At 37.8% G+C, this 20,484-nt stretch overlaps 1 pseudogene; it reads left to right on the top strand.

Annotated features, from left to right (window-relative positions):
* The first annotated feature begins 4,730 nt into the window (after positions 1–4,730).
* On the top strand, positions 4,731–4,828 carry LOC134502480 (U6 spliceosomal RNA; annotated as a pseudogene).
* The last annotated feature ends 15,656 nt before the right edge of the window (positions 4,829–20,484 follow it).

Genomic DNA, 20,484 nt, shown 5'->3' with positions numbered 1-20,484 from the left:
CTTTGAGTAAGTATGCCTCAGATTGCAGTATTAGGTTCACAGGGTTAAGATAATATTCGTGTATTTAATGTGCTTTAATGTGTGTCTATTAATACTAATAGTCTATTAAGTGTTACTGTATATAAATTAAATAGGTCGATAGGCTATTAAATGGGCTATTTAATTGCCTACCTACCTGTAATGGTATGTGAGAAAGAACTTGAAAGACAAACTGCCTAGGGAACAGTCAGATAATAGAGGGCATAGCCCACAGCTGTATAATAGAAAGAGAAAGAGGCTCAGAAGGGACTCTCCCTAGCTTCCCAGATTGTAAAGGAGATGGCAGGAGAATTGTACTTTCAGACTTGCAAGATTCTGTTAATATAGCCTTACAATAAAGTAGAATTAGCTCATCTGGTTGTGTAACAATAACAGGAGTAATTAAGTATGCTTGTCTTTGTTGGCTGTCTGAGCTCTCCTCAAATAGTGGAGGGGCCCCCTTTGGAGCTCTTGGGAGTGGAGGCTGTGGCATTTCCCTGGGGTACTGCTTGGAAGTGGCCTGAGCACTTGCTGGCTTCATGCTCTGTTGATTTACAAGATCTGCATCTTATTGCTCTATCAGACACTAGAGCTTTTATCGGGCATGATCTGGCTATGTGACTTGGGACCTCACAGTAAAAGCACAGCCCCTGACCCCTTCTTTGTTTCTCTCCTGATGACAGGGATCTCTTGGCTGCTATGATATGCATGGGTTTTCCTGCACTGGATTCCGAGGAGGCTATTAGGAGGGGTGGTATGAGGGAAGACAGATTGTAGGATCTTTTCTCCTTCCCATTTCTTCCCTGCCTTAACTCTTCCAGTTGGGCATCTATAATTACACCATGTTGATATACAGTAGCTCCTCCAGGGTATTTGGGGTGCCTTGTCTCACCAGCTCATCTTTTAGGTCATTGATCAGCCTTTCTCTGAACTGGTCAATCAGGGCTAAGTCATTCTATCTTATATCACCAGCTAGTAATTTAAAGTCCAAAATATACAAAATATATACTTATACTTCTCTGTCCCTACCTGAGCTTCTAGATCTCTTGAGTAGCTATGATTCTCTGTATAGGATCCCAAAAGTGTCCTTTGAGTTTACGCATAAAGTTCTGATAGCTATCTAGCACCAGCTCATTCAACTCAATGAATGGTTTTGCCCACTTAGCTACTGCTTCTTTCATCAAGCTGAGCACAAAAGTCACTTTGGTGCAATCAGTGGGAAATTCCACTGGTCTGCCTGCTATAAACATTTCACACTGAGTAACAAATGTCCAGAATTGATCCTGGTCTCCTCCAAACTTCTCCGGCAAGCTCCCATGGGAATGCAGGAGCATTGGCTGGGCCACCATCTGTTGTGTTGCTGCAGGTTGAGGCAAATTCTGCCCCAGTTGTATTAGTTGTATCATGGCATTTTGCAAATTGGTCATCTGTGCATCTGCCTGCTGCTGTTGTTGCAACAACACTGCTGCTAGTTGGTCGGTGGATAGTGGGTTCCTTGAGATCAGATGCCATTATTAAGATTCCTTTCTTTAGAAGGGAGTAAGATTAATGTCAAGATTGATGTCAGCCCTCCCAGGTAAACCAGACAGGAAACACAACTAGATGAGCTCATTATACTTTATTGTAAGGCTACATTAAAAGAAACTTACAAGTCTGAGGGTACAAATCTCCTGCTGTCTCTTTTTACAGCCTGATAATTTAGGGTAGATCCTTTCTAAGTTTCTTTCTTTTCCCATTATGCAGCTGTGGGCTCCTCCCCACTTTATCTGATCATTCCTGAGGCAGCATCTCTTCTCCTTGCCTCTCAAGGTCATTCCCACATACCATTACATCATCAGATCATCTCATTTTGCCCACTAAGAAAATATATCCACGTCAATCACATACTTTTTTTCTGGAAAGTTTTCTAGCATGAACAAGGGGATATTTTCAAGCCAAGGATCATGGAATTGTAGTTTCCCTTGGCTCTCATTAGACATCACTAAAATAATCTACCATTAATGTTCATGTTTAATCTCTTTTCAAGAGAACAGAAAGATATCTTTGTCTGAGTTAGGAGGCTTTAAAGGCATAACTTTTCCATCCTGCATGACTTCATTAAGAGTTTCCAGAAATGTAAGCTAAAATACTCTTGGATAAAACTCACCACTAAGTGTGTCAGCTTTGCAGCTGCACTGCCAATTATCTTTGCAGAAAACATCTTGTAATTAACATTAAAATATTCCCTGGCCTACAGAATTTTATTGATTAAAATATAATAGAAAAAGTGTGGTAAGTGTATTCAAAAGTTCTCATCTTGTTAAATTACATCAAAGGTACCTACTGAATAAACACAGGACTGTACTGAAATCAGGAAAGGATGGGAAGATAGAAACTGATTAATATATTTATCCCACTGGACTTTAAATTTAAGAATCAATTTAATGGTTTTCAAACAAGTATGGCTTGCATGTTGAGAAAAGAATAGGGATGCATCACCAATGAAACAGCTACTAGGCAACACTTGTCATCCATATATTTAGTGAACCCAACAACAGATATAGGCACCCCACCTCTTGCACTGCTAAGGGACATCATGTACAAATCAGAATCCTTTTCACATGAGGTCCTTCATATCTATATATTTCTAAAACTCTTATTGTGTTCATCTGTCTGTCTGTACTCTCAAGTTAGCCCAAATGGTGCATTAAACCACAACAATTTTTGAATTAAGGTACCTAAAATCCACTAACTTAAAGAATGTGTAAAAAATCCAGGACCTGTGGAATTGAAGTTTCCACAATCTTCAGACCAGTTTTATTTGTAAAGCTGTGGCTGTTGCAGCATCCCTGCAGTCACATGATCATAATATCTGATGCTCCCTGCCAGATTCCCACAAGCAAAGCCAATGGGGAAGCCAGCAGAAGTCAGAAATCACTCCTGCTGCTTTTTTCCCACCCATGGTCATTCTGTTTATCTGTTTATGTAAGTAAATATTGACTTATTATTGAAGTGTGCTTGCCAGTACAATTATTATGATATACTGTATATTCTTCTTAGATGATCATGGGACCATCCAGCATGGGGTAAAAAAATATGGTTAGCCTAATTTTTAATATTCCTTCTGGTCACATCAGACAGTACTACCTTTCTCTCAAAGGATGACCAAACGGGTCACAGGGTTTTCTGGTGTATGTTGATAGTGTGGCAGGGTGAAGTGCCTGGCTGGAGGAAACTCAATGGGTCTGTGCCAAGATCATGGACATTTTAGGGAAGACAGATGACTCAGCAAAAGTCCAAAAGCACATAGGGAGAAAGGAGGAAAATGCTAGAATACACCTGTAAAGGGGCACATGTATGACTTAGATACCGGAAATAAAAAACTGTAAGGAAAAGCAGAGAAACGGGGGTTTCATATTTCAGATGCTACAAGACAGGCTGATAGAGAAGACATCACCTGATTAATATGGAGTGGAGTGGAGAAATGACCTAGCCTGTCAAGTCCAGAGATTCTACTGCTGAGATGAGGAGGAAGACTACGAGAAATAGCCTGGAGCAGCTTGTCAGAACGTGGAAAGGCCAGGAGGGTGGAATGAGTTGTGCACATACACAAGTGGATAGTGTATCTCCTAATTTTATTATATTACAGTAATTAAAAAACTGATCAGTATCACTCTTTTATTTCCTGGGTAAAAATCATTAGAAGTCTTTTCATTAGCATCCATTTATTAAATCTAGGGACAATCACTTTTATCTTTCAATAAATAATCATATGCACATTACTAATATAATTGTGAATATCTGCATGCACAATCCTGTTTTCCATATTCCATAGAACTGTTGTGAAGGTGTGGAAAATGTTTCCAGGTGGAAGCATTTAGCCTTAAACATCTCATTCTGGACTATTCTGACCCAACCAGAAGTATTCTGAAAGCATTACTGGAAGTGTTCCTATATTGCTCCAACTTTACCAGAAGCATTCCTGTCTCAAAACAAAGAATTCTAACCTTTGTTTTGCAGTGAGAATAGTTTGTTTTGAAATCAGAACATTTCTGGTAAGTTTGGAATAGCATCAGAGCACTTCCAGGAAAGCTGAACCATCCATTCTGTGGTTTGAATGGGATGTTTTAGGATCAAAACATGTTCACATCAAAGCATTTTATACAACTCTACTGAACATTTGCTTATAAAACCACTTTATACTGTAAGTTTATGTACCACATTATTGTCTGCTGTGTTTGACAGCTGGTCTCCAAGGGCCATCTGAATCCAGATCCACGTGGATCTGCCTGACCTTTATATCTATCTCAAGGCCTTTTCAGTAATAACTCAGTCTCCAAACCTTCAGAAGCAAGACTGGTGATGATGAGACACATGGCCTTTAGGAGCATTGCTTTGCAGTCCTGGCACACTGCCAGTAGCGATTCTTTCTGAAACAGTTCACCACTACCTTTTCCTGTAACTCTAAGTGAGAGGCTATATATTTTTTTTCTAATCTTTTAGATTTAAGTTTATTTTATATTAGATTGTTTAAACATCTTAAACAATTCAATAATCTAGGCAGAAGCCTTTCCTCACTGTGCACCATGGGATTCCTAAACTGAATGTTCAATGTTTAGTAGTGAAAAATGGTCCAGCTATAAAGACATACATCTTTTGATGAAAATGAAGATGTACGTACACATTCCTGAGCCACTAATAATCAAGGCCGGCAAGATTAAATATCTGCTTATGTACTCGCTTTGGCAGCTCATATTCTAAAATTGGATAGATACAGATAAGATTAGCATGGCCCCTATGCAAGGATCTCAGTTTGTTTTATTACTGTTGTGGAAAAACATACTCAGAAATTGTTTCTCTGTTACAAACTATGTGGACATGTCTACTGTATCTAAATGCTGCGTACAATTCTTATCCACCTTGCAAGTCACGTTGTATCATCACTTGTAAAATACAGAGAAATTTTGTATACAAGTGTTGTTTAGTAATTCACCAGCTTACACATTCCTTTAGGAAAAGTATTCCTTCTATAATTAGCAATGTCAATAGTGATTTTAAAATTACTTTATTTTATATATTTTTAAACAAAATATACATATCCACAGACTCAAAAACACTTTACTCTTCAGGTTCAAAAGTGAACATTTTTGGAGAAAAATCTCTCTTGACTTACAGTTTTTCTCTCCCTTCTCAAGGTGAGGTTTGTTTTGTCTACTCAAGCAGGACACAAGAGTGATTCAGTCTGCAAACACTTTATGATGGGTTTGCAAAGCCAGGTGAAGCACATATGGAAATGTTCAGAAATATTCCATGGGCAAAACCCTGATACAGAGACAATAGGCTGTATTTATAATTGAGCAAGAAAAAGTCACAGTTGTGTAGGAATACAATTGCTTACAAAGAAAACCCAAAGACAAAGGTAAGTGATTCTGACCTGTGCTGTACAACAGCACAACTTTCCACATGCTCTAACAGTTAAGTCCACTTCCTGTCACATCTTGTTCCAACGTTGGTCTTTCTAACCAATTCCTCTTGAATCTAATTCTGACAGTCTAATACAGTCTTCTTGAAACCTATTTGCTAGATAAATATTTGCTACTACTGCTTATACTCTTACTATGCTCAAGAGCTCCATGCTAAAACATTTATTGACATTCAAACTGCTTAAATTCTTCCATAACATGGATCTCAAATGTTATATAACATCCACACTGATTTAACAGACATATTCAGCTTCAGACTCTGGCAAAACTATGCCAACAAAACTTAGAAGTGATAATGCAATGCTGGTGTCATTTTGCTTCCTTGTCTCTAATGAAGATGACATTGCCAGCTCAGTATTTCAAGCTTAACAAAACTCTTTATTAGCTGTAGCTGATAGCATAAGCACATTCACTATTCAGGAACGCAGCCTCATAGCTTATAAGGCAAATTCACATAGGAGCAAAATGTTAATTACTTCTGTTTCTAAGCCTTTTGTGCTTGTATTGACATATTTCATTATTGGGTACTAATCAGTTTTTGGTTTGCATACTTGTGAAGCCTAGTTTAAATAAGTTAATTATTTTACTGCCAGAAGAAATGAAATAAAATTTAATTTGGGGTCACACACCTCCAGGCTGAGTTAATTAAAGGTCTAATCATACCTTTTGGGAAACGGTAGCTTGTCAGATGTAGCTGTATCTATAGATATATAGATGTATCCATCCCTTCCAGAACTGTAATGGATTTTTAATGGGATATTGGTCTTAACTTCATTCCTCTGCTTCTGAAATTTCAAGCTACATCTTCAGTATGAACAAGTAAAGACAGCTAAACTATTATTGCAATGTGATGATAAGGCTAAATGTGTAATTGTCAATATTGCACCAGTTAAGTAGGATTTTACTTCTTCATTAGGAATGATTTATAGTTCCAATAAAACAGATGCTGAACAACATTATCACTCTCAATAATATATCATTTCCATTCAAGTGATGTTCTTGCATGCAATGAAAGATCAATTCAGTCATGCTCAGTAACTTGATTTGGATTGGAAGATGAGCACAATTTATGTCACCCTCCTAAGAAATCTGCACTATTTCAACAGAATTTTGTCTACTGCAAAAAATGCAGCCACTGATACCTTAAATCTAATATGAAGCAAATTACCATGACAAAGAAATACATGCCAAATCCCCCATGATCAATCTACATTTTCCTCACTTGCTGGGGAAAAAAACCAACAACTCTAGAATGGTTTTTCAAAAGTTGAAAATGGAACTGTGCCCCATTCTGCTACTAAGTTCAGTGGAGTTCTTTGCCTTTGTGAATGCTACTCATTCATTCTCAATGTAGCTTGAGACTTATAAAATCTTGTCATATGACATAATTCCAATTTACAAGGAGAAGATTGAAACCTGGATACTTTTGCGCGGAAAGCTCTTAAGATTCCAGCAGGATTTTTCTTCAAGATTTACTCTCTGGGAAGAGGTCCAAAAAACATCAATATCTCTTCTATACTTCCTTTTCTTTTTTCTAGGCTGCCATATTTTATCTTTCATGTGTCTTTAGAAATACATTTATGTAGCATTATTTTATAAGGTCAGCCTCCTGATAGCTATTTTTCCAACATGCTTGTTTATTTAATAATTTATTTATACATTACAAATAATAAAGATATTTGAATTTAAATGCTGGAATAATGAGTTCTATGCACATCCACTTACAATAAGTCCAACTCAATTGGGACACCATTTCAATTACATGCATGTATAGATTCCAATATGTATCAATGTAAATGTGTGTGTGAGAAGAATAATTATTCAGCAAACACATATGTTAGAACACATGAAGTCACATAGAATAACTATTTTGAATGTGTGAAAAAGAAGTATGTAATATCTGAGACAGTATCTGTCACTTCTAGTTTCTGCATGTTATTGGAAAGTTAAAAAAACTGCCCATTTTTATGCACTTTATTAAAAAATCATAATTTTATTTTTTTAGAAAAGATTCTGTTCAAATATATATTATCAGATACAAAGCATTCCTAGACATTTTCTTCTTTTTTATACAATAACTTAAATTGCCCAAGAACTTTAAAAAATGCAAATCATCCAATTTTTATTTTTGATGCATGGTTTTATCTCATGCAGACTTTTAGGTACAAATGTCTTTAAGTAAGCTCCCTTTTAAACAGAACTACTGCTTTTTCATACAACTTTCAATAGCATACTTCTTTTTCCAAACACCTTTTTTTCCTTTGCTTTCTTTTTTGAGGATTTTTTGATGGATAAAAGTCCACTAGTAGACTTTCTTTAATGTTAGGGTTTTCTTCATTATGAAGTCCTGACTGGGCAGAACATCCAGTCTGCTTCCAGTTCTTTTACATCTCTACTCTAAAGAAGGCATATCAAAATAAATGGGACTAACTTTAGCCCAGGGTTTATCAACCAGGATTCTGTGAGAGGTCACTAGGGTTTCCCTGGGAGTTTGCAATTTATTTTAAAAATTATTTTAAATTTGGGCAACTTCACATTAAAAGGTACGTCATTCTTTATTATTTTTAGTTTAAGAACACTGTCAATGCCTGTAATACAGGCCTACACATGAAACAAATACAATATTTTTGTAACTGCTGGCCTATATTTGAGCCTGAATGTGCAGGGGTTCCCTGAGGCCTGAAAAATATTTCAAGGGTTCCTCCAGGGTCAAAAGGTTGAGAAAGGCTGCTTTAGCCTTTTACATGGTTTTGGGAGCAAGTGTTTCTCTTCTGTGTGTCTTTTTGCTTCACCATTACTGTTGGAAAATTCATAAAATACATGAGTAAAAAAAAAAAGGCATTTTAATTTATTCACTTAGCTAAATATAATTAATCTGCAGCTGTTATTTTGAGGAAAGCAGTATGCATTTTCTAAAGCTGCTTATTCAGTGTCTGAGGTGATAATAAACATTTCAAGCTTTTACATTACTTAGATTAGTATAAACTTCCATGATACATCCCAGTACCAGATTAAGTTCTTCAAGCCAACTGAAATAATTCTGCATGCTTAACTCTGCACATTATGAAGTATTTTAGATGATTCTCCTCACCCTGGAATAGCTTGGTTGCACATTTCATCCTGCTGATGAGAAGGGCTTTAAAAACACACATATGTAACAGATATATCATAGATCGGATACAGGATCCTGGTGCTTACTTAGTAATAATCAGAGAAATCTAAGTGTCCCATTTTTTTTATTATTAACAATCCATTATCCAATGGTTTTCAGCCTTCTTGGTTTCCCACATTTCAATTTATATACCAGAAAAAATAATCAAGGCACAGTCCTTCACTTTTCTTTTTGTCCTGCTAGGATGTCTCCAGATTGATAAAGGGGGAAAAAAAAAAAAACTTGACACGCATACTATCATCTTACAACTGTAAAGTAAGCACAAAATTCTTTACCAGAAGAAATTAAATGAATTCTGAAACAGACTTATAATGAGGTAAAGAAATAGAATCTGAATTTATAGACGAAGATTACTTCGGAAGGAAGGACACAATTTACTGCTCTCCTACATGTAGCCAGATATCATGGCAGCCAAAGCTAAAAGGGTGAAATATTTTATTTGTGTAACAACAACAACAATTGACTAATTCAACAATCCATTAGATTCTCAGCTGCATAAGTAACACTGAATGACATTAGTTTCCATTTTAGCAATCAGAAATACTCATGAATCTTATGCTTTTCCCCCCACCCCCACCCATTTGTATGCAAGCAATAACTGGTATGTGGCCAGGGGAAAAGAAATTGTAACACCAATACAGCTGTTTTCATTAGAAAGAAAAATACTTGCCAACATCTGTCCTTTTGGTTCCTTCTATACCATTTTTTTTCTTTTCCTATTTAAACAAATACTGTCATGAGTGAGGATGGCGAGCAGGGGGCTCCCATCCAGGCTGTAAAGCGCATGCGTAGCACTGAGGAATTAGTTGGCCATTCAAAGAGACACAGATCGGGCCCGCCTTAGTCTTTGGGGTTTATATGTCTGGGTTTTCCCACGCTTCTTCAGTTTGTTAGGATTCTTTGTTATGTAGCAGTAATAAAACACTAGAGACCTACTCCTTGTCTCAGCGTGGTTCCTGGCTGTTAGGACAAATACAGTTGTCAATTCTCTGTGGGCATCTAAGAGCTGCAATAGCAAATGAGACATTTGGAAAAGAGTACTAATGAGGCCTATGAGGTTTCCTTTTCTTTAAGAAAAAAAAAACGTAATTTTTAATTTAAGATTATTGCTGAGATTCCTCAGTATTTATGTAACACTGATCATGTGCTGGGCTGAATTAAATATGCAGGTATAGTGGATAACAGCAAAAATATTTATGCATTTCTTGTGAGGTTGAATACAATATGTAACACAAATGCCAGATGGCAGAGCAGTTGGTTTCTCTGGTAAAAGGCCTCAGTGCCTGATGCAAGGGCATGGCATTGCTTATGGTGCTTTAGGAGCTGAGTGTCCTAACAGCCAGGAACCATGCTGAGACAAGGAACAGATCTCTAGTGTTTTATTGTTGCTACATAACAGGGAAATCCTAACAAACTGAAGAAGCGTGGGAAAAACCCAGACATATAAACCCCAAAGGTTAAGGCGGGCCTGATCGGTGTCTCTTGGAATGGCTACCTAACTCCTCAGTGCTACGCATGCACTTTACAGCCTGGATGGGAGCCCCCTGCTCGCCATCCTTACTCATGACACTGAGGAGAGGAAGCAGAGCAACAGAACTGAAAATAGGAGTTGGCAGAAGATCCTGTCAATAGGCATTGGGTGTGCCCAAGCCCTGTGAAGCCCAACTTGTAAAATGGACATTTTGTAATCAGAGTTTTTTGATAGCTAACATCGGAGAAAATTGGTTTGGCTGTCCATTGGTGATGGTGACTGCAAAGGAGGAGGAAGGACAAGGAGACATTCACCTGAGACTACTTGGTTGATCTTTCCCAAGGGTCCACCATCCTTGAATATTTTATCTACTTCCATTAAATACGGTGAAATAGCTAGAGCATTTTGATTTTCCTATCTAAAAATTTGGGATACATTTCATTTATGAAATTATGTAATTCAACAAAATGAAATGATGTATGTCCACAAACCAAAAAACAAAGCAAATGAAAAATGAATATGAATCACTCCTATAGCAATACAGTTGTGTGTGTGTGTGTGTGTGTGTGCATACACACACACACATATACATACATACATACACACACACACACATTACAGTTCTGCCATGCATGTCAAAGAAATTGAAATGTGGTCGATCCATTCTCTACATATTGAAGCAGCTGTTAATATTGTGCTAGCTGACTAAATCTGCTGCAGGTACATTTGGGGCGGGGGGGATACACATAAATAATCTTGTTCCTTCTCCTCCTTTCAGTTTCTTAAAGGAAATACCACTGGTGTTTACAGTGCAAAAACTTCTACTTAGTGATGCTGACTTTCATAAGCAAGAAACATTGTATGTGTGTGTTTATTCATGAGCCACCAGAAAATGAATGAATAATCTAACAGGAATGCAGTTTTGAAAAGTTACGCTTGGATCAGCTTTGTCTTAAATAAAGATAAGAAACTATTAAACATATCAAATCAGATTTTTAAATGAGGGTTTTTTTGCTGTTGTAGTTTGTTTCAGATGGAATTGATTTGCTTCTGCAGAAAGGAAACAAATATTTGGCAGTAAAGAACTTTTAATCAGAAATGAACAGAATTATTTCAGTCTGTCATCCAGAATCATTGTAAACAACTTATAATCATTATTCAGTAATGATATTGGCTGATAGTTTCTTGTTAAAGTCAAATCTTGTCCCTATTTAGGGACAAATATTTAGGTATTGATGCTATATTGGCTTCTTTCCAACGCTCTGACATCTTTCTTCCCTGTAGGATAGATTTCATCATGTTTTGCAAAGGATGTAAAAGTTCATCCTCAAAACATTTATCATAAGAACCTGATCATCCATGTGGTCCAGGCACCTTTCCTGGTTTAATCTTTTTTTATAGCTTCACAAACTTCCCTTATTGTTATAGGTTCATTCATAATCTGTTTCTGTTACTTTGTAAATTTTGTTTCTTTAGGTATTCATCGATTTCTCCAGAGAGATGTCACTGGCTTTATAGAATAGACTCCCTCATTTGTTTAGGGGCTGGCTGGGTGTATGTGCGTCTGTATCAGCTCCTATCCTGACCCACCCTAAGACACCCCCATTGTAAGGAATGACCCTCCCAGACCCACATTCTCCGTTAGTGACTTCAGTGACCGCTTAGTCAGATCTTGTCATTCCATATACTGTGAGAAAAAGTAGTAGACTGTACTGTTCACTCCTCGTCCAGAGGACTGCTCCATCACGACCATTTCTTTCAACTAGGCCTCTAGTAGCTGCTGCTATAATTGTCCATTAGCTTGCTGTAAAGCCATGACGGCCTCATTTTTGCAGCACAAAAACAACTATCAGTAGTCTGGAAAATAGAGCCATATATTAGAGTCAGCCTGCATTCAAATAATGTCACGAAAAATAGCTTTGAATGACAGGTATTGTCATGTTCCCGTTCCGATGTTTATGGTTCCTCGTAACGTTTCACATGTCATATCTGCAGTTGCGTGCCTGCCTGGCCACGCTGGTAAATTTCCTTTGTGCTGACTTGTGATCTTCTGGAATGTATGTTTGGGTTATCTCTGCTGTTCAAGGTTACTTTCTCAGGCCGATTCTAACGGTTGCTAGCATCTGGGGTGGGTGGTTGCTATGCTAGCCTGAGGGGAGGGTTCGCAAGGGGAGCAAGGCTTTTTGAGTTTGTAATTGGCGCGCTTTTGCTCATTCTCAGCTTTCTTCGTACTTTGCATACTATTCATTCAATAAATTAGTTTTCTCTAGTAATTACTGATGAGACTCCTTTTATTGGAATAGGCAATCATTACATAAAGCTGAGAATCTTTAATATCAGTCTGCTAGCATCCATCCAGTTTCCTGTGAGGAGTTTAATTAGCGATGACTGAAACTGCCCCAACCTCAACCACCGGCTCGGGGGAAAGTCAGCTCTCCAGAGGTGGGGAACAAGAGCCCATGGGACCGCGGAGAGAGGGGACTCTCACGCCAGGGTCGGATGACCTCTCCGAGGCAACGGATTCCAGTTACGATACGGAGAAGGCAGTGAAGTCAGTGGTAGTCAAGAAGACGGAGGGACCCTTGTATGGGTCGCCACCAGCCCCAGCCAAGCCGGTGTATTCCTCGCTGTTTCCGACCGTGCAGATCACCAAAAGGACAAGAGCAGTGACACCTACGGAGATGGAGACGGAGAAATCCCAGCAGCTGGAGGCGAGGATGAAATCCATAGAGGATTTGTTGGCAAAGTTAACCTTTACCAGGGACACTCAGAAAAAGGAAAAGAAGGGAGGCGTATTATCGCATTCGCATTCGGGAGGGGGATGAATGGAAAACAGCTTTTAATTGTGCATTTGGGGCTTTTCAGTATAAAGTGTTACCGTTTGGATTGGCTGGGGCACCTGGGGTTTTTATGCAGTTGATAAATGAGGTCTTGCACGACCACTTGTTCAATGGGGTTTTGGTTTATTTAGATGATGTGTTAATATATTCAAAAACCATGAGGGAACATGTGCAATTGGTTAGGCAAGTGTTAACCAAATTGAGAAAGGCTGACTTGTATGCCAAGCTATCCAAATGTGCATTTCATCAAACACAAATTGATTATTTGGGGTATAGGATTTCAGATAAAGGCATTGAAATGGATCCTGCCAAAATTGAGGCTATTTTAGTATGGGAGCCCCCACGCACACGCAAACAGCTGCAATCGTTTCTCGGATTTGCGAATTTTTATCGTCCATTTTTGGAAAAATTTGCTGAGATTGCCTTACCCCTAACCGAATTACTCAAAACAAAGGGTGTGGGAGACACCCGCAAATCAAAGAATCCAGGGGCACTCCTAAAATGGACGCCTGCTTGTCAACAGGCGTTTGACCAACTCAAGCGACTGTTTACCTCTGAACCAATCTTGCAACACCCCGATCCTGACAAACCATTTGTGGTGCAAGTCGATGCCTCAGACTTTTCTATTGGTGCCCTCTTATTGCAAGGCAATGAGCAAGGACAATTAAAGCCTTGTGCTTATCTGTCACGTAAATTCTCTGAGACAGAGAGACACTGGCATGTTTGGGAGAAGGAGGCTTTTGCGGTGAAAGCCGCTTTGGAGAATTGGAGGCATCTATTGGAGGGGGCGGCACACCCTTTTGAAGTGTGGACTGATCATAAAAACTTGGAGTCCCTTACTGCCTCTCGTAAGCTCAGCCCTAAGCAAGTGCGATGGGCTCAGTACTTCAGCCGCTTTGATTTTAAACTCAGATTCATTCCGGGAAAGAAAAACTTTTTAGCTGATGCACTGTCGCGCCAACCCCAGGATTCAGGAACAGCCCCAGATGTGGTGGGAACCCTCTGGACAGATTCCCAAATGGCACTAGCAGCAGTCACTCGCAGTCAGACGCGAGCGCAGCAACCTGACACCCCTGCCGGTCCTAGAGCGATACATGTATCCGTTCCTGCAGATTTGCAACAAAGGTTTCTGGCAGAGTTGAAATCGGATACTTGGTTGCAAAACAATCAGAGCGCGGTTACTTTGAAGCAAGGTTTGGCATGGAAAGATGATCGCCTCTATGTGCCTGTAACCTTGCGCAAAACCGTGCTATTCAGGTCTCATGACGATAAAACAGCTGGGCATTTTGGCTTTACAAAAACTATTCATCTAGTGCGTCGACAGTTCTGGTGGCCAACCCTCCGGCGAGATGTAAAAGCCTATGTCAAGTCTTGCCCTGTCTGTGCTACTGCAAAACGAAAAGGGGGGAAACCCCAGGGCTTTGTGCAGCCAGTGGCCAATCCCTCCCACCCCTGGGAGGAAATCTCTATGGATTTTATTGTGGATCTACCTCCTAGCCAGAGAAAGACTGTCATTTGGGTTGTTAAGGATTTTTTCTCGAAGCAAGCTCATTTCGTCCCTTGTGCGTCTCTACCATCTGCACAACAGCTGGCACGCCTCTTTCTAGTTCACGTGTACAGATTACACGGTAGCCCTGCCCGCTTGGTGACCGACAGAGGAACACAATTTACTTCACGCTTTTGGCGGGAATTTATGAAACTATTGGGCACTAAACAGGCGCTATCCACGGCTTTTCATCCCCAAACAGATGGGAATACTGAGGCGGTTAATGCCATGTTGGAGCAATATTTACGTGCTTTTGTTAATTATCAACAAGACAACTGGGTAGACCTCCTGCCATTTGCTGAAGTTGCTTACAATAATGCTGTGCATCAAAGTACTGGGGCGGTGCCCTTTCGTACTGTATTTGGCCATGACTTTGTCCCTATTCCTGAATTGCCTCCACCGTCTACTTCGCCCACCTCCCCGACCGATTGGGCCTCACAACTGGCAGATTCCTGGCCAAAACTACAGCAAGCTTTAGCCGATGCTCAAGCCACTTATCAACGACATGCCAACGAAAAAAGGGCACCACAACCTCTTTTTCAAATAGGGGATAGAGTATACCTTTCCACCAAATACATCAAATCCCCTCAACCATCCAAAAAACTGGCGCCCAAGTTCATAGGTCCATTTCCTATTGTTGCTCAGATTAATCCTGTTACCTTTAAGTTGGACTTACCTCACAATCTCAAGCGCTTACACCCTGTTTTTCATTGCAGTTTGCTTAAACCATTCGTGGAGTCTACCCATTGGCATCCTGAGCCGCCTGCACCTCCCCCCATAATGATTGATGGTCAACAACATTTCGAAGTCAAGGAAATACTAGACTCTAGACGTTTCCATTCTACTCTGCAATATCTGATTCACTGGAAGCATTTCTCTCATCCAGAGTGGGTCCCTGCACAACATGTGCGCTCTCCCCACTTGGTTGCTCAGTTTCATGCTGCTTACCCTGATAAACCTGCGCCTTAACAATTAAGTTTTTTTTCTTTGTGGGGGGGCGGTATGTCATGTTCCCGTTCCGATGTTTATGGTTCCTCGTAACGTTTCACATGTCATATCTGCAGTTGCGTGCCTGCCTGGCCACGATGGTAAATTTCCTTTGTGCTGACTTGTGATCTTCTGGAATGTATGTTTGGGTTATCTCTGCTGTTCAAGGTTACTTTCTCAGGCCGATTCTAACGGTTGCTAGCATCTGGGGTGGGTGGTGGCTATGCTAGCCTGAGGGGAGGGTTCGCAAGGGGAGCAAGGCTTTTTAAGTTTGTAATTGGCGCGCTTTTGCTCATTCTCAGCTTTCTTCGTACTTTGCATACTATTCATTCAATAAATTAGTTTTCTCTAGTAATTACTGATGAGACTCCTTTTATTGGAATAGGCAATCATTACAGGTATGCTCTATCATTTTGCCATAATTATCTCAAACAGTGTCTAATATTTGTTAAACCTTAAACACCAATAAATATTTTCTGCTTTTTCTTCCTTCTTCTGCAGAAAAAGTCTACCTCCAGTACTGCTTGTTTGATTGCTAAACTGAAACCAGATTAGAATCACTGTACCCACTGACCACACTAATCACAAAAGGCAACAACTGAACAACTGTGTTTCAACTGAAATTACACGGTCCAAAAACCATCCAAATAGATGGTTGGATCTGCAGAGCCAAGGCAAGAAAGCCACCATGATATCTTACAAGAATTTCAGATGAATAGATAATTTAAGTATGACTTCTTCATTAACCTGATTGTCATATATAAACAATCATTGTGAACACTGAGTTATTTTCTGCTTCAATATGGATGCTCTCTCAGGTTGGTTCTATCTGTCCTTTCATGTTGTGTATTCTTCCAACAGTTCTATGCTACAATACAATAAAGGCTTTAGTTAAAAGCCTAACTGGAAAAGTTGGAGGAGATAGAAGAATAAATTACCCATCTCAGACTGTGCTTTGTATTGCCCTTCTTTAATGTAACAAGAAGTATCTTAATATTAATCTTTTTACAGCTTTAGAACAAGAATTCACAATATATTCTGGTTTTTCTTCAGATCATGTAACAGGAAGGATGGAGCTTACCAAAGTAAATATGATTCTTGAAGACTTTCCGGAGTCCTTGAATTTGTAATCCTTTCCCTTAAAAATCACTTAGATTGTCTATGCTATTCTGTTACTAATGTCCTTTGAGATTATGCTCTTTCCAAAGTATGTTATAATTTCTATAATTCATTTCTTTATAATCATATTTCTCAGATAAATTTCTCAGACAGGGAGAAAAGCGGGCCACAGCATCAATGGGACAACACTCATTTTCTTGTTGATATGATAGGGCACCACTTTTTTTTCTAATAAGAACATTTTGCCCAAGCTATTGTTCTCTTTTTTTTTCTCATTCATTCCATTAAAACTTTCTTTTATTGAGAATCTTCCCTTCCCTTCCCTTCTTTTTCCTTTTGCATGAGGGAGTCTCTTTCTTCCTGTCTTTTTTAATCTATCTCTTTTATTGTTTTATTGGACTTGTGTTGGCTTCAGCAGCAAGACTAAAGTGTGTGGGAAGCAATGTAGGTATTATGAGGTTTGGCTGATAGAGAACTATGATTACAGGATTTTGATATGTAGTTATTTGCCCTCAGGCCTCACCAGCAGGGAAAGCTACTGCATGAACTTCTCTCTCACTGTTCTGCTTGATACTTTAGTTGGCTTTCACTTGAGAACATTGAAATGTAAATAAGTTATGACACCTGAGAAGATTCTAGAATTTCTGTACAGGTCAGAGATTAAGCCATTGTTTCATACTTTGTCCAGTACAGTTTTTTCCATTAGTATTGACTTTGCCATTTGCTGATTTTTTTTTCTTCCCTCTATTTCTGACAATAGACAAAAATTGAAAGTGAGATCTTACTTCTTGTCAGATGTAAGGAATAGTGTAGTTACAGAATCTATTGCATAAAGAAATACAGACTAAACTTTAATATAAATTTTATTTATTTATTTATTAGGTTTATATTACCGCCCATCTCCCCCAATGTGGGACTCTGGGTGGTTTACAATGAAAAAGATAATAATAATAAATGTATTTGCTTCATTTGCATCCAACTATACATTAATATATGCTCAACTTACAAAGTATAATGCTGTTTTGCTTCTCTCACATTTCTGGTCTCTTCTTGCTTATCTCTCAATCATGTTTTGAAAAATAGATATTTGACTCCAATCTACTGTTTAAGGTTGCAAAACTTAAAAGCAAATTAACTTTCACTAAGTATAGTAAAATAGAAAAATATTTTGTCAAGGAAAAACCATAAAGGACAACTTAATGGTCTCAAAGAACAATATACTGGGCTACCAACTTTTCTTCAGCATATATAAACTAATCAGCAATGGTAAATATCAAGAATACATCTTAGAAAATCAAGCTATAGGTGCTTTACAAAACATATAGCTAAGTTGGAGGCTACACCATCAGTGATTAGCAGTCATTATGGTTATGTGCTGCTCTTAAATCACAGGCAACACACTTAAAATACCAATTGCTAGAAAACAACAGTGGATCAGACTCCTGTAATTTGTTTTATTTATTTATAAAATTTATATGGCTGCTTATCTATCATATGAATTCTGGGGTGGCTAATAACAACAGCAAACTAGTTAAAATAATCATAAAACACTAACAAAAACAGCATAGAACCAACTCAGTCACATTTAACATTTTAATAAAAATATATAAACAAAAAAGGAAAAATAAACAAAATAACATCAATAAAAAGGGATTTACTAGTATCATAAAAGTTATATTTTTTCAATATTTCATTAAATTATAATTATTGTCATTGACAACTGAGTATGTCAATTTAAAAACCTGAAAATCACTATTAAACTTTAAGCAGAATACCAATGTGAGGAACAATGGACAGCAGAGTATGAATCATAAAATGAAATGTAAATTATGATTAATTCTGTCCATACTACTAGAAGACTGTTCAAGAGGTCCTATACAATGAAACTTGGAAGAAACCCAAATTTCTGATTTGGTACAAACCCATACATGAAATTATAGTCTAAAATGGCTTCCAAATCAAATTAAATTCTGTGTCAGATTTACTTTTAAATTACAGTTATTTTAGACACTGAAGCATATTCCACAATTTAGTTTTTTTTTTTCCCACTGATGGAATAAAACTTCCCTTCCAATAGGAAGCATAAAGTATCCTTGCAGCAGCATACACAAATCCAGTTCAGTATACCTTGTAAGAATAAATGGCTTGATAAAATTTAGTAAGAATATTGCAGACTGAAATGGGAAATCAACTTTTAAATTTATTTTACTCTGGTATGAATCATTTTTCATAGGTAGTGAAATTGAACACTATATATGAAAGAATTATCTGACCTGATCATTACAGTTCCAACAGTTTTTAGAAAATGAACTATCCATTTTAGCATTCAGGTTTGGGGTAATATGTTGTTGTTTATTCTTTCAGTCGCTTCCGACTCTTTGTGATTCCATGGACCAGCCCACACCAGAGCTTCCTGATGGTCATCACCATCCCCAAGGACGAGTCTGTCACCTCTAGAATATCATGGGGATATATACCAATGATAAAAAACACCTTATACCAGTTTTCTCTAAGTATAATATTCAGTATAAATTTAATATTCTTCTTGAATTGAAATTCCTGTTGTTGCATATCTATTACTATATCTAAATTCTGCATCCATTTCATCATGCAATCTTTAACTTATTTTGTTTTTGAATATTTCACTATCAATTTATAAATAAGGCCAAGATGTTCTAAACTATGCATTGTAAGATTTTTCCTCCTTGTTTCTGCAATTCTTTTAATACTATGCTACATATATGAAGATACTAAAATGAATCAGGTGGTCTAAACCATTGTGAAGTAAGAATCTAAAAAATATTTTATCTTTGCCTTATTAATAATCAAAAGTTACAATCTATATTAATTATTAGCTCTTCATTAAGCAAATTTCTTTGTGCTTTCCTCTTTATGAGAATAAACATTTAATAATGAAGCAAGAAGGGATATACAATATATTTTCCTATATTTATCCCAAAATTTCAATACATTGCGTATTATTGGACAATCTCCAAGAACATGTTTATTTCAATTTATATGAATACAGAGATATTTCTGCAGCCTATCTGGAAATCTGCTCCTTCCATAGTGGTGCCTGGGCTATAAGGAAATACAACACACTCTCTAATCCTTGTTAAGCAACTAGCATGGTAATACAATTGCAGGCTTGGTGTTATCAGTCAACCATGTTCTTTTGAGTCCTACAGAATCTTGAATGTAATCCTTGGTCTTTTATTGGATGATACGTAACTTGTTACTTGTTTGTGCCATTTATCACCTTTTTTTCAGTATCTATTGCGATCATTTGGAACAGAAAGTTGAGTCATGGTCGAATATTCATTTTAGTGGCTGCAATTCTTCCTAACCAGGACAATTTTAATTTTCTTGGAATGTCTACTGATATATATATATATATTTTTTTCCAAATCTATGAACAATTATTTTTTAAGAAAACTTTATTGTGTTTGTGTGTTGTTGTTGTTTTTTTACAATTCCTAAGTATTTAACCATTTTAGCAGAAGTTCTGAACCTTGTTATTGAATACAGGTGTTACTTTTGTTCCTCTTCTAAGTTCCATGTCAGCATTTGAGTATTATCATTATTGGCCCAATAACCTGACACAGAACCATGCAGCTACATATAGCACATTAAGAATATAAAACAGACCTTTGCTGCATAAGTGTCAGTCCAATGTTGTTCACATATAATTTCAGTTTATGTTCTGGGTTGCTAGTTTAACTCCTGAAATTTTATTTTGCACTGTCCATGGTTGTAGTACAAGTAAAAATAAAGAAGGGGAGAGAGGGCAACTTTGTCCTGAATCTTTCAATACTGTGCATCCTGTGATAAGGAAGCATTTACTATTACCCTGGCTTGCTTTTCTTTGT

The sequence above is a fragment of the Candoia aspera genome, chromosome 8, assembly GCF_035149785.1.
Source record: "Candoia aspera isolate rCanAsp1 chromosome 8, rCanAsp1.hap2, whole genome shotgun sequence".
NCBI lineage: Eukaryota > Metazoa > Chordata > Lepidosauria > Squamata > Boidae > Candoia > Candoia aspera.
Note: the sequence above shows the minus strand (reverse complement) of the source record. Positions and strands in the feature narration are given on the sequence as shown.